The sequence below is a fragment of the Passer domesticus genome, chromosome 7 (genome assembly GCF_036417665.1).
Source record: "Passer domesticus isolate bPasDom1 chromosome 7, bPasDom1.hap1, whole genome shotgun sequence".
NCBI classification, from domain to species: domain Eukaryota; kingdom Metazoa; phylum Chordata; class Aves; order Passeriformes; family Passeridae; genus Passer; species Passer domesticus.
Genome location: NC_087480.1, coordinates 37,804,014 through 37,818,623, shown reverse-complemented (window position 1 = coordinate 37,818,623; position 14,610 = coordinate 37,804,014).

Genomic DNA, 14,610 nt, shown 5'->3' with positions numbered 1-14,610 from the left:
GAGACTGTCATTTCCTGCCTTATTTTGGGATTTTTGCTGTGTGTTCTATGAGGTTTAGCCAGAGCCACATCAGCCCAGTGCTTCCTTCCATCTCCAAATGCTGGCAAGCTTCAGTCACTGCTTGGCTTTGTGCCCACCCATTTATTGTGGTAAGAAAAACACTTTCCAAAAGATGCCACATCAAGACTTCAGTCATTTGGTGGGGATGTCAGGCTGAAATCATTATCCTGTTCTTTGAAGACAATGATTTTATCATCCTCTTGTCCTGGTGAAACCTGAGGTGATGGAAGTCACTGTGGGGAAGCGGCAGGATGGGCTGGTGGCAGGGCTGGGACTGTGCAGCTTCCACCCAAGGGAATGGGAGAGTTTAGGGACAGGACTGTGCAGCTTCCATCCAAGAGGTCTCTCCCAACCTTGATGACTCCATGTTTTTCAGTGTTTCCCACGTTTCTTGGTGTCACTGCCACTCACTGAGCCTCTGGGCTCACCACTGCAGGATCCTGCACAGTGGCCCCCTGGTTTGCCCTCTCTTGGAGGCTGGAATAGCCAAAGGAACAGCAATTCCCTCCCTGACTCACCAGAAACCCATGAAAAAAATCTCCTTATGTGGTTTCCAGGGTGGGAATGGAGGTTGGGATGTCTCTGCCAGTTTTGACATTCCAGAGTTGCTGTACCAGGTGAGAACTAAATAAAGGGTTGGTGCAGCAGTTTTTACTCAGCTGGGATCCCCCAACCAGTGCATCATGTGCTCAATAGAGGGCTAATACCTTTTAATAAGGTGCTTTTTCATTCTGCTGGATTAAGAGCAGTCAGTCAGAGAAAACCATGGAATTTTATTTGGCTACAATAAGCCTGAAAGGCAACACTTCAATATCTCTGATCCTCCAAGGGCCCCTTTCTCATTTACAGTAAGTCCTAACATATTGCTGGAATTGACCTAACTGCACATAGATATTTTAGGGGGGTCTTTGGGGATTCTTCACTGAGGAAAATTAAAATTCCTGAGGATGGGGAATGGAGAGAAACCTTGCACTGCTCATAGATGGGTGAGAAAAATAAGAAAACAGATGTTTTTGACCTCTCCAGTCTGGGTTTCCATGGTCATTACATTTTTGTAGCTGTAGCTGCATTACAGAAAACAGCATTACCTAAAAATGATACCAACAAAAGAGTATCCCTCCCCTGAGTGCTGTAGTTCCTGCATTCACTAAGTGCTTGTACATGTTATTAAAAGCATTTTGTGTATTCTCTAGGAGAATGTAGCAATATAAGCAGAAAAAAAAATATGTTGCCAAAAGAAGAGAAAAACTATGAGCAGACATCAAAAAGTATGTGTTTTAGAGGAAACAGGAGTGAGATTGGAGCTGCTGGATTGGCAAATAAGCAAACAGGAAGGAAAAGGAAACACAGCTCTGGAAGCAGTCAGTGCCCAGCAGGAATTACAAGGGATGATGCTTTGCCAGCTCCAGCCTCACTTTCTTTACAATATCCACTGTGATTACAGGGAGTGAAAAACTCACAAATTAGCACATTAAAAAAAATTACAAAGAAATAATAAAAACTCATGTAATGATGAGCATGTAGAAATGAGATACCAGTGTCAGTTAAAACAATCAACTGATTTACAATCAAATCAATTAAATTTATTTCCTCTTGATTATAAAATATGTATCACTGACAACAAAACCCTGCAGGAAATAATCAAAATGCACTTTTGAAGAGCTGGCACAGCAATTCCCCTGGTTTAAAAATTTCTTTTTAGGTAATGGCACAGAACTTTGCAAGCTGCCAGAACCACTGATGTGCCCTGTTTGCCACGTGTGCTCCATGTGAGGAACCCTGTGCCCCTGCCAGGGCTGCCCAGTGGGTCTGACTGGCTCGAGGGAAGGACACTGGGATTATTGCCTGGGATTACTCATTCCCTCCTGTTGCAATGAGATTGGTGATTTTCTCTGCTGCTTACAATGGGATCAGCAGTTGCCCCTTCATCTTGGCAGTGTCCAGGGCCAGGTTGGACAGGGCTTGGAGCAAGCTGGGCTAATGGAAGGTGTCCCTGCCCATGGGAAATTTTTCAAGGAAAATTCATTACCATAATCCTGGGAAGAGAAGAGAAGAGAAGAGAAGAGAAGAGAAGAGAAGAGAAGAGAAGAGAAGAGAAGAGAAGAGAAGAGAAGAGAAGAGAAGAGAAGAGGAGAGGAGAGGAGAGGAGAAGAGAAGAGAAGAGAAGAGAAGAGAAGAGAAGAGAAGAGAAGAGAAGAGAAGAGAAGAGAAGAGAAGAGAAGAGAAGAGAAGAGAAGAGAAGAGAAGAGAAGAGAAGAGAAGAGAAGAGAAGAGAAGAGAAGAGAAGAGAAGAGAAGAGGTCTCATCTTCCCAACCCGTGTCTCACAAAGTTTTCTTGCCTGTAGCTCTTGCAGTCTTGTATAAATAGTGATTCAGTTCTAATTTGAAGAGATCAACTGTGTTACATTTATCCTGTTAGAAAAAGGTAAATACATCCCGTCTTCAAATATCAAACAGTCCCAAAAGCACCAGGACACTCTTTTTAACATTTCACTTTGCAACTGATGTTGCTCAGCAGGTGGTATTAAGGCATTTAAATATCAGTCCTCAGGGCTTTTTTGTAAATTTGAAAAAAAAAAAAAGTGCAGAACAACACTTCCTTTCAGCATAATAACCTTATGGAAGATTTAATTGGTTCTCCAGACACCTTTGTTATTTCCTCAGCCTTTCAGTTCTTCACACAAACCTGATCCGGGCATTACTTTCAAAGCTCTATTAAAATGAAGCAAAATGAAAAATCAGCAATTCAGTACTTCATGCTCATTTAAAAGATGTGTTTAATGTGTTAATAGAAAGAGAAGTATCTGGGGAAATATACACCTGTTTTACTGTAGTGAAAATTGAGTGTTTGGGAAGAAAAAGTGTTTAGTGCTATTTACCATAACGTTTTTCAAAGTCTTTAAATAGTGATTGGTGAAGAGTGATCTTAGGTAAGTGTGACAACTCCTTGCTGGAAATAAATTAACAGGCCTCAATGCTAAAAGTTCCTTTTTGGAAAAAAAAAACCCAAACCAAACCAAAACAAACAAAAAAACAACAACAACAAAAAAAAACCAACCCAAACAACCAAAAAACGTTTTCAATTTGCACTTTAGAAACTTTTTCCCTGCGTTGTTTTTTCTGCTGAAGGAAAAGCAGGAGCTTCAGTGAGGATGAGATTTAAATATTAACTCTCTCAGCCCATGACTTTCTTCCAAAACTCAGGTTTCTGGCTCTAGAGTCAAGAAAAAAATTAGGGACTTCATGGGTAAATTTAAAATATTACAGTCCAAGCAGCTCTTATAGAGCTGTCTTGTACTTGAGAGATGTGTGCACTTCTCCAAGGGAGTAAAGAAAATCCATTAAGGACTAGAATTATAATATTATGTGAGGCACACAAGAAAAACAGGCCAGGCATCAATGCTGAGCTCCAAAATATTACTCCATGAGAGGTTATAATGTGTATGCTTATGAAATTCTCACATCATTTATTTTTTTTCACAAATGACAGACAAAATCAAACAACGTTAGGAATATTTAGGAAAGGAACAGATGGGGAAAAATTTCCCAAAATATATAATTGCTGCACTGTGTGTAACTGTACCGTCTCTGCACTTCAAGTATTATTTGGTGTTTTGTTACCCTGCCTCGAAATAAAAAAAAAGAGCTGGAAAAGAAGCAGGAGGGCAGAAAGGATCATCAAAGCCAGGGAATGACATTTCAGGCTTGGGGTAGGGGGTAGGATCAAGATTTCTAAACCATGAGTGGGACAGAGAACATGAATATGGGACTATAATTCCTTGCCTGTCTCCCTGATAACAGAACTGTACCAATGGAAATGTCTGAGGTTCAAGGAAAGGCAAAAACCATCTCCCCAAAACTCTATTTTTCCATTAAAGAGTTTAAAATGATAGCAGGAGATGTTTTCTCTCGTGTCAGGAATGAGAGGCTGTTTGGAATTGTGTTTATCAGGCGTTGCTGCTGCCACCAGTGTCACCTGCTGCTCTCTAAACCCCTCATCCTAATGCCAAACAAACAATTACTGGACAAATAAAATCAAGAAATGAGGCAGCTTGATTAACAGCTAAGAATATCCCTGGCACCCTGAGGAGATGCAATATAATATTTATGTATTTAACATTGTGCAGTAATTCAGGTAGCTGATAGTTAAGAAAAGAGAAGCAGGTTACAAACCCCGTATTATAAATTAATGATTGATTCCACCTGCCATAAGCACCTAAAAAGATTATTATCTTGGCCCATAAAGGGCCAAAGTAATGGTGCAATTAAATCTTGAAGGAATAAAACATGTCCTGCCTGTATTCCTGTTTATTCTGTGCTTTTTTCTTTTCCTGTTTGTGAGTGGAGGAATGAGTTGTTGCTCTGTGTTTTATTCATTCTCTTAGTTTTTTGGATATGTACTGAAGTTTATGGGCCTTGTCCTGCTGTCATTTTTGCAGAGCAATTAATCCCTGTTAGGTAACAGAGAGCCCTGAGAGGGGCTGGCACCCTTAATGTCCAAGGGAAGGGACATCAGTCAGATTGATGGTTTGGACTAGCACTGACTTCTGAGGGCTTCTAATTGCTGCAGCTGCCATTCATGCAATTGACACAATTCCCTTTCACAGGAGATTGTCCCCAGAACTGTGGGGGTAATCCAGCCCCAGGTACAGCTTCTTCCCCTGGGATTATGGAGCAGCTGCAGCACAGGAGCTCAGGACACCTTCCACTGTCCCAGGCTGCTCCAAGCCCCATCCAGCCTGTCCTTGGACATTTCCAGGGATGCAGGGACAGCCACAGCTTCTCTGGGCACCCTGTGCCAGGGCCTCAGCACCCTCACAGGGAACAATTCCTTCCCAATACCCAATCCTCTTTCTGTTTGAAGCATTTCTTTTTGTCCTCTAACAACACACCCTTGTAAATAAAACCTGCAGAGACCTCATGACATCTGTGACTGTGTTATGGATGTGACAGGCTGGGGTGGGATTTGCAGGCATTTTCTATCTATTAAAAAAAAATCTTTGCAGCAAACAAGCTCATTGGGAGCAATGGATAAAGGCAAGGAAGGAAAGTGGAACCTGCAAATTCCCCAAGGAGGCACTGAGCAAGTATCCTGCTACTGCTGAAGGGAAGAGCAGGGGATTAGAGAGGAGAGTGCTTTGCGTGAGTGGAGCAAATATGGATTTAAGACACACTGTGAGGAGTAGAAGAGGACACCCATAGGCTTGGAGAGTTTAGAGATTTCTTTATTTGTTTCACAGTTTGGCTTTTTTTTTTTTCTCATGTCTTTTGGCATTGGGGTCACAAACAGGTTAAAAAGCAGATACTAAAGGAATGAGAAAACCACTTGAGGGTGGCTTTGCTTCCAGCTCAGGTGCCTTTCCCTGGCCACTGCTGCAGTCAATGTCTCTTAATTCTGTTTTCATATTTCATTTATTTAAAACACAGTGCCTCAGATCTGCTGGTATTGGTGGTTTCCACCATCAGCCAAGATTTTCATCCCAATCTAAGAATTTAGACTGGGGTGAGCAGCTGCCACATGCTCAGTTAATTGAAGTTGTCTCAGGAGCACCGGAGCCATGTGCTGAAGGACTGAGGCTGGTGTGTACAGCTGGGTACAAACAGGTAGATCTGGCTGATCAAAATTGCCTTACTAGAGCCCAGGCTGTGTGTCAGTTTTGCAAACAGAACAACCCTTCACTAAAACATAAAGTCAATATACTTTGCTTTACTTGGGCAGGAGCTTAAATGCAGAAGCTCTGCCCCATTCCCCCCCGCCTGGGCTCCATTTTGCTCCCAGTGTGACTCCCTAGGAAGCAGGTGGCAAATGTGCACCAGGAAAGCTCAGAAGGTTTGTAAACCCCTCAGCTGAGGATGCCAGCACACAGGAATCCCATCCCTGGAAGTGTCCAAGGCTGGGTTGGAGGTAGTTTGGAGCCACCTGAGATAGGGGAAGGTGTCTGTGGGGGGATGGAGTGTAAGAGAGTAGGGACAGTGCAGAAGGCAATCCCACCCCCAGGAGTTGTAGCTGCACTAATTACCAAGGATTAGGAACAGGCCTGCCCCTAACAGGGCACAGTGTCCAGTAAGGATGGGAGCTATAAAAGAGTGGGTTAGCTGGGTAAGAGGAGGGTTGGAGTTTGTTGGTTGTGCTGCGAGGAGCTGCCCATGAGGAATCTCTGAGAAGGCGTGGAAGATTTTTGATAAGAAAACAACAGGTGTCCCAGGGCAGGGGGTGGGACTGGATGGGCTTTAAGGTCTCTTCCAAACCATGCTGGGATTAATGGTTTTACATTGAAAAAAAAAATCAATGGAACTGTACTGTTACAACAATTTTACCATGTCAGTCCATGTTCTTACATAAGAACATTTTATTGTACTATTATATTCCCATATCAGGTTCCATTTTTCCAGAAAAAGGCTTAAGTAGAACCAGAAAATAAATTTTAGAGATGGGAAACTTAACCAGCATGGCTACATTGGTGATTTCAATAGGGAATAAATTCCCAGTGTCGCTTAGTACCTCACTTTTATAGTGGAGATGCTGTGTGGCTACAGCCTGTGGATTTTGGGAAATGCCATGGCAGCAAGCAGTGAGAGCTGGCTCTGTGTGAGCTGCCAGAGGGCCTGGCAGTGCCCTTCCCACCCAGGGCCATCCTGCAGCACGCAGGGAGGTCTCCTGGCAATGGCACTCAGGAATGACCCCATGGTGTTGGGTCAGGTTCAGGGCAGAGCCAGGAATCCCAATCTGCGGGACAGGATCAGCAGAGCAGAAAAAAAATCTTTGTAAGGTGGCTAAAGACAGGCCAAGCACAAAAATCTCAGCTCAGCAGTGGGGTAAGATGTTTTCCATGGTAGCTTTCTTAGAAACACACCCTGAAAAATTTATCCTGATTTCTTCAGAGGTGAGCAAAGAATTCTGAGCCTTTGGGCTCTCCAAGACAATGGGACAGACAAGGCAGGATGGATCCTTCTCCATGTGGGGAGTGCTGACAAACGAGTAGAAACACAGAACACTTTCCCTTTGGGCATTTCACCATCTGATCCCACCCTTTGAGTGCCTCCTGCTTTTTCCTCTCCTTATCTGCTCTTGGACCCACTTGAGCTGAGTTTGTGGAGGGAAAAGGAGAGCTGGGGGAGCTCACAGTGGAGGCAGGAAGTTGAGTTGGGAGTCCAGGGGTGGCTCCCAGGGCAGCAGGGAATCCAGGGATGGTTCCAGCCTCCCTGGCACTGGAAATCCATCCGTGTTCTCCCATCTGGCATCGCAGCAAAACACACAAGGGCAGCTGGTCCAGCTGACCCCCAGAGCTAAAATCAGCTAATGTTGGTTTATCCCTAACAGCTTGAGGAAGCCTTGCAGTTGTAATTCTCCCTGGGGATTCTGTTCCTGCTTGGATCTGCCTCCATGCAGGAAGCCCAGTGTTTTCTCAGGGAAATGTCAGGTTTAATTGAAGGCCACACACAACCAGCATTTCATATTTGAGCAAGGCAGCATTGCCAGGATTATTTTGCAATCTTACATTGATTCTCATGGCTGTTAGAATGAAGGGATTGAGGAAAACAAACTTGAAGATCCCTGTAATCTGAACCTACAAAATTATTTAATCAACTTTCATTCATAGAGAAGATCCTTTGGTATGGCTTTCACAAATTAAAAAGGTTTTGCTTTCTAAAGCCTAGTGGCTTAAAGCTGAAACTGGGAATGGGGAGGAGGAAAAAGAGGATTTGGGAATGAAACTGAACCAGGGATAAGGTGCTTTAGGAGAAAGGTGTTTTAGTCTTTCCTTTGCTTCTTACTACCCAAAGGTAATTTCACTAGCAATCAATAAATTAATTTTCCACAAAGTCAAGCCTGTTTTGCCCATGAAGGTAATCAGCAAGTGTTGTCTTGGCTTTACCCTGTACCTTTTTAGCCTTTTTGTGAGGAGGAATGAGGCAGTGGCTGGGTAAGGGCCCAGCAGCTGTCCCGGGTGAACCCACCATGAGTTTTTAGGGAGAAGTTATATTGTAAATACAATTAAGACTTTTTTTATTGTGGATTGTATGTGGAAATTAATGCAGTGATTCTTTATTTTTTAAGTGCTTGTTTCTTTTATTGAATGGATTTTCCTGAAGGGGAATTAGGTTTATACATTTAAGTCATTAGTCTCAATACTGCTTTACAGGAATTTTGGTGTATTATAGAGGAACATGATGATAAAACCCCCTGCTTCTGCCACTTAGCCCCCTTAAGAGGCCAATGAAGGCTTTCTTTTGGAAACCTGTTTTTGTTCTTTTCTTCTAGTTCCAAAAATACCAGTATTTAAATTCCTGCTTGCACAGAGCCCTTCTGCTTTGGTTCACCAAAAGATGTTGGCATGGAGCAGAGATCCACACCATCCTAGAGAGGAAAAAATGCTAACTCTGGAAAAAATTCCTGAGGCTGGCAGGTCGTGTGAGCAGGCCCCATGGCATAGCAGATGTCTCTGACTGCCTCTCCTACAAACCCTGGTGCTGGGAAGGTGTTCATGTGCACCAGATGTTTCTGTTGTTTTGTGGATTGCAGACCTTTAGGTTGGAGAGGAAGGAGAGAAGGAAAGGTGAGAGATATTCTCAGTTTTCCCATCTGTACCCTTATTCTAAGTTATTGCTGAATTTCCCAGGTGAAAGGAAAGGTGTTTCTGGAAATTCCATCCTGGATTGACAGTGCTTGTTCAAAAATCACACAGCTGTGTTAATAATGGGCTAAAGCCACTGGAAAGGCTGCATGGCCTTGCCCACTGTATGGAAATTAATTTTTTCTCCCTAAAACTTCTTGCACTGTGCCATGACTCATTTACAGCCCATTTCATGACTCCTCCAATACAGGCCTTAAGCTCCACAGTTTTTCCAATGGATTTCACTGGTTTTCTGTTCCTTTTTCCTGCTGTTGTCAGGGATAAATGTGGCACACTCTCAATGGTGGTCCCTGAATCCACCTTGTGGAACTGAGGTTTTTACATGATGCTGTACCAGACATCCTACTGGGCTGAATGCTTTAGTAATCTAAATATGATCAAGTGACATAATAATTTGGGGTTTGTTTGCAACTCCTGACTCTTTTCAGTGGCATTTCTGGTAGGGGAACAGACAGCATGTCTCATCTCTCCTAATCCTGATAAAAACATTCTATAGGCAAAGTATAACATTTAAAATGAAGTTTAAACTGTTATTGTTTAAACAGCAGCTTTTAACTGCACTTCTTTTTCTGCCTTTCAGGGTTGCTGGGTTTTGGTTGGGGTTTGGTTGTTTTTTTTTTGTTTTTGTTTTTTTTTTTTTTTTGCTCTGTGATTATGATACTTATCTGCAAGAGACAGGCTGTAAAATTAAAAAAAACCACTTCTTGGTGTAATTGTGTAACACCCAGCCTGGCTGTGCAGAACGTGGGTTTGGGTTCTACAGATGAAACACTGACAGTTCCCAGCCCTTCCTTGGAGGGCTCAGGGAAAACAGGGCTGGTTTATCTCACAGCAAGGACACCAGGAAATGGGTGGCATTTATTTTGTAGTGAACCACCAGGTCAGAAAGGATGCCACGTGTGATTTTAAACCTACAGAGATTGGAAATTCCTGTTTCATGGAGATCCTGGCAGCTGCTCTTTGGTCAGGGTGGGTCTGAGGAGCTGGAAGGTCATGCACACATGAGAAAGGGTGTTAGGCCTGGGGTGAGATGCAGGGAAATGTGGGGTTTGGCTGGGGGGTCACCACAGCTCTCTCCATTAATTAAATAGGACAACATAAATAACTGGGGCCCTATTTGCAGATAATGTCTTTTCACTGCTCAGCTGGTCCCATCTCAGTCAGATTGGTACTGTCTTGTTAAGTGCTGTTTTCATGGGCTTTTCTACACTGCAACTCTCAAGTCAAAGCTTTTATCTCCCAAGATGAAATCATTGCTTTTTTTTTTTTGAGATGTAACTCAAGTGCAAACTGTGAAATCCTTTTTTTTTTTTTTTTTGCCTGCGACTTCTCCTCCTGTTCCTTTCAGCGGGGTGATATTAAAGTGAATGCTGAATGCTCCTGCAATTGATCAGCATGTCAGAGGAAAAGAGCTGTTCCTAACTGTTTGCAGATCTATCCAAATTCAGATCTATCACTGCAGGGTGATTAGACTCCAAGTTTTGGATCAGTCTCCAGGGGAATTTGTCTTGTTCCAAATCTAATTATTGCTTTTTTTTTCCATCTGGCTGGGGCTTTGCCATGGCCTGCAAACCTTCCAGGAGTGGGACTCTGATATTGCAGCATCCAGGTCCTGTCAGGCCAAGGGTGAGGGGCAGGAAATGAGCAGCTGTGGTTTTAGATAAGAAAGCAGATAATGATAAGCAAGATGGTTTTTAATATCCGAAAGCAGGGCAGGCATCAAACGTTGGCTCTCACTAGGGAAGAAATAATGCTCATATAACTTACACAAAATTAATGTTGGAGCCAAAATGTTGCTTAGACTCTGAGAGAAGGTGTAATCTTTACAAAATAGCAGCTATCAGAGCAGACCATTTTGCTGATTTTAGTCTTTATTAGCTTTTTGTGAACTGTGAGAATCCTGCAGATGGCAAAGTAGAAAAACATGACAATGTCTTATGTGTGCTACAATTTTTTTCCCTATTTTGAGAAAAAAAATAGTTGGCATTTATCTGAATTTTCATGAGAAAATAGACTTAATCCACTTGTAAAACTCAGGGTTAAAGATACCAAATTTGGGGGGGCATAAGAAAGTCCCAGAGCACTACAAAATGCTGGCCTGAGATGGCTCTGGAAGGTTTAGGAGCCCTCAGCCCTTTTTTCTAAACAAAACAGAACATTAAACATGGATTTTCTTTATTTCTGACTGGCTGGAACAAAGAGGATCTCACTTATTAAAGAAAATCTCACTGTGCCTGAGGTCAATACAAGATATCCAAAATATATAACTGACCATTCATTCCATGAATGTATGAGATTGGCTCCCTGTCAGGGAATGGTTCCTGCATTTCTGGATGCTGATGGCAGCAACAAACTTGAGGGATCCTCAAGGCACAGTGGATTCTTGAACACAAAGACTGAGGGAAAAAATCTGTGCCAAAAATACATTGTCCCATGATAAATTTTCCAAATGCTTATCAATGTATGGGAGTGCCCAGGAAAAACACAGGATGTGAAAAATGGCTTGAAATCCATGAACAATTGTAGGTTTAACAGGAAATACATTGTATTTAATAATCCTAGAATCCCAGCTTGGTTTGGAAGGGACCTCAGAACTCACCCCCTGCCATGGCAGGGACATCTTCCACTATCCTGGTTTACTCTGAGCCCTGTCCAGCCTGTCCTTGGACACTGCCAGGGATCCAGGGGCAGCCACAGCTTCTCTGGGCACCCTGTGCCAGGGCCTGCCCACCCTCACAGGAAAGGATTTCTCCCTAAAATCCCATCCAAACCCACTCCGTCACTTTGAATGCCAGGTTCTTTTAAAGAGTCTCTCTCCACATTTTCTGTAGATTCCCCTCAAGCATGGGAAGGCCACAGTGAGGTCACCCCAAAGCTTCTCCTTTCCAGGTGAGCAATCCCAGCTCTCCCAGCCTGAACTGCTCCATCCCTCTGATCATCCTGGTGCCTCCTCTGGACTGGCTCCACATCCTCTCCATTGAGACTTTCTGGGGAATAATATTAATCTAAAAATGTGGTACATTTTGAAAAAAAAAACCAAAAACCAACACCAAAAACCCCCCAAAAACAACACTCAGAATGTAAAGAGGAAAGGAAGGGGAATTATTTACTGCCGCAAATCCTTCTTCTCTCTGTTCAGTATCACCCATAAATGATTAATGTCCTTGCCAGGGTCATCAAAACAATCCTTCAGGGTGCCGGTGGAAACAAGAGAATTTTCTCAAACACCATCTTTGGGAACACCTCTAGGCATTTAATAAATAGATTTCTTGCTGCTGGCTTTTTTATTCCTTTCATGGAAGACTCACAGAGCAGATTTTTGTGCCGTGTGAGCTGTTCAAAAGCAGTGCTCTCTCGGTATCTGACAAATCAGTGGATTACTTGCTGTACTTAGACACTAAAATTATACAGTAATCCCAAATTAACAAGTGAGACAGGCTTTAGAAACTTTCCTGCACCACTCAAATGTCTCTTGGCTACTTATAATGACAATGGGCTGCCTTTATCTGAAATCTACCCATTTCAAAACTAATTAAGTCGTCTGAATAAATTTCCATGTAGATGTCAGAGCTCTGTAACCAAACTGTGAAACAAGCAGGAGGTATTTGTTCCTGTACTTACATTTCAAACCCTGCTTGAATGAACAGCATTAAACCAGAGAAAGTGCAGAAAGAAGCACAGGGAATGCTCCTGGGGGGGGAAAAAAAAAGGGTTCAGAAGTCTGGCTACTGGAAATGGAGACAGTATCTTCAGCCTGGGTTAGGATGGTTCGTTCATCCCAAGCTGCTCCCTGGGCAAAATAAGGAAGATTTTAAACTATTAGCTTCCAAAAGTTGAGACAAGAGGGAGTTTGGCAGGAAGCTCCTGTCTGCTCCTTGACTGAACTTCCAGGCTCTCATCATTAGCAGCAGCTCAGCCTGAGCCCTCCCAGGTAAATGGGCAGCTCTGGAGAGAGAGATCAAAGGTTAGGTCAACAACATATTTATTATTTTTATTGATTTTTTTTATCCTTTTTTTTTTTTTTTTGTCACTGTAGGTGTAAGAAAAAAGCTTTGCAGGTGATGTTGGAATTAACTCAATTGGCTTGTCCTTTAGAGGTCCCTGCAGTGATTAATGGGAGTTACATTAAAGGATGACTGGGGCTGTCAGCCAGAAACGATTCCCAAATGATCCCATCCAAGGGGTACATCCAGAAGGATTGGGAAAGGCTGTGAAGCTCAGGCTGTGTCTGGCTGTGGAAAACACACGGCCAGAGGAGGAGCTGTGTGGTGTCCTTGTTACCTGAGTGGTGTGTTTGCTGAAAACAGGAGCTTTAGGGGTGGCACTGTGAGACTGGAGAATATCTTGTATTTGCAATCCTGTGAGAGCTAGAGAAGGGACAGAGAAGAATTGAAACTCTTTATTTAGATGGTAAATTAGAGGAGAGAGATAACAGTGTAGGAATCTTAAATTTCACTCTTTACTTCTATCCCTGGCTGCTCTTTCCTCTGTGAATTGGTTATAAAAAATTGGAAGGAGATGCCCAGGGAAGTGGTAGAATCATCATGCCTGGAAGTGTTCAAAAACCACGTGGACGTGGCACTTGGGGACAAGTTTTAGTGGTGAACATGGTGTTGGTGCTGGGCTGATGGTTAGACTTGATGATTTTTCCAACTTTAAAGATTATTTGATTCTATTAAATTTTGAGTCACCTGTTAATTCTTCAGAAGATGGGCAAGACCAGGGTGTAGCCCGGTCAGCTCACCTCAGTTTGTGGGAATGCTGGATAAGCAATTTTCCTCAGGGACTTCCAAGCTCACGAGAAACAATTGAAGTTTGTGAATTTCCCATGGGAAAATCAGCTGACCTGAGAGCTTCCTCCCAGTGTATATAAAGTTTATGCTGTTGCATTTAAATGTGGAAATGAATGCATATTGGTGTGTAAAATGGCAAAAGAAAAGATTTTGAGGTTTAAAGATTTTTGAAGGTCCAGGAGAGGCTTTAAGTTGTTAAAAATTCTGCAGCTCAAAATTGGCTTTGAATTCCCAGTGGCTGACTCAGAACCCTCCCTTCCACCAAATCTGTGGATTTGCATTCCTTGCAGAATGTAGATTTCTTAACAAAATAAAACTGGCACTGGTTTGTTATGCTGAGATGGCAGGGTTACTATTATGTCCTTTTGAATAGAGCTGGGATTTTAATACAGTGTTTGAGAAATGCTGCTTTGTGCTTGGGGAGCTTGCGTAGCTCCTGTGTGGGAGGCTTCACACATAAGCTCCTTCCCAAAATAAGGAAAAAAAGAACAAAAATTGAGGAACACTGAAAATGTGAATGTCTATCCACTTGCTTGCAGTGAATGAGAGAGGAGAGCTGCTAGAGAAGAGATAGTGGCACAAAAAAATTGGAAAAAAGCCTAAAACTAGAAGGGTTTACTTCTACCTCTCACAGGAGATCAGCAATCATCACTTATGTGCAGCTTCATGGCCCTCTCCAGGGTGAGGATGAAGATAGACTTGGAATGGGATCTCTCATTTTCCAGTTCAGAGCAGTTAAGTTTCTCTTCTCCCTATGGATCCCAAACCACCCTGATCCCACAGAGCCTTCCTGAGGACTTGTACATCTTTAAAAGCCATCACTTTCTTGTTGAGATTGCACTGTCCCTGGGAAAATTCCCTTGCACCAAGCAGTTTGTGGGGGGCAATATAAATAGGGAACCTTAAAGGAAAACAAGCTGAATTCATGGATCCATGGAATGGATTGGGAAGGGACCTTAAAGCCCATCCAGTGCCACCCCTGCTATGGGCAGCCACCTTCCACTAGCCCAGGCTGCTCCAAGCTCTGTCCAACCTGGCCTTGGACACTGCCAGGGATCCAGGGGCAGCCACAGCTTCTCTGGGCACCCTGTGCCAGGGCCTCCCCGCCCTCACAGGGAACA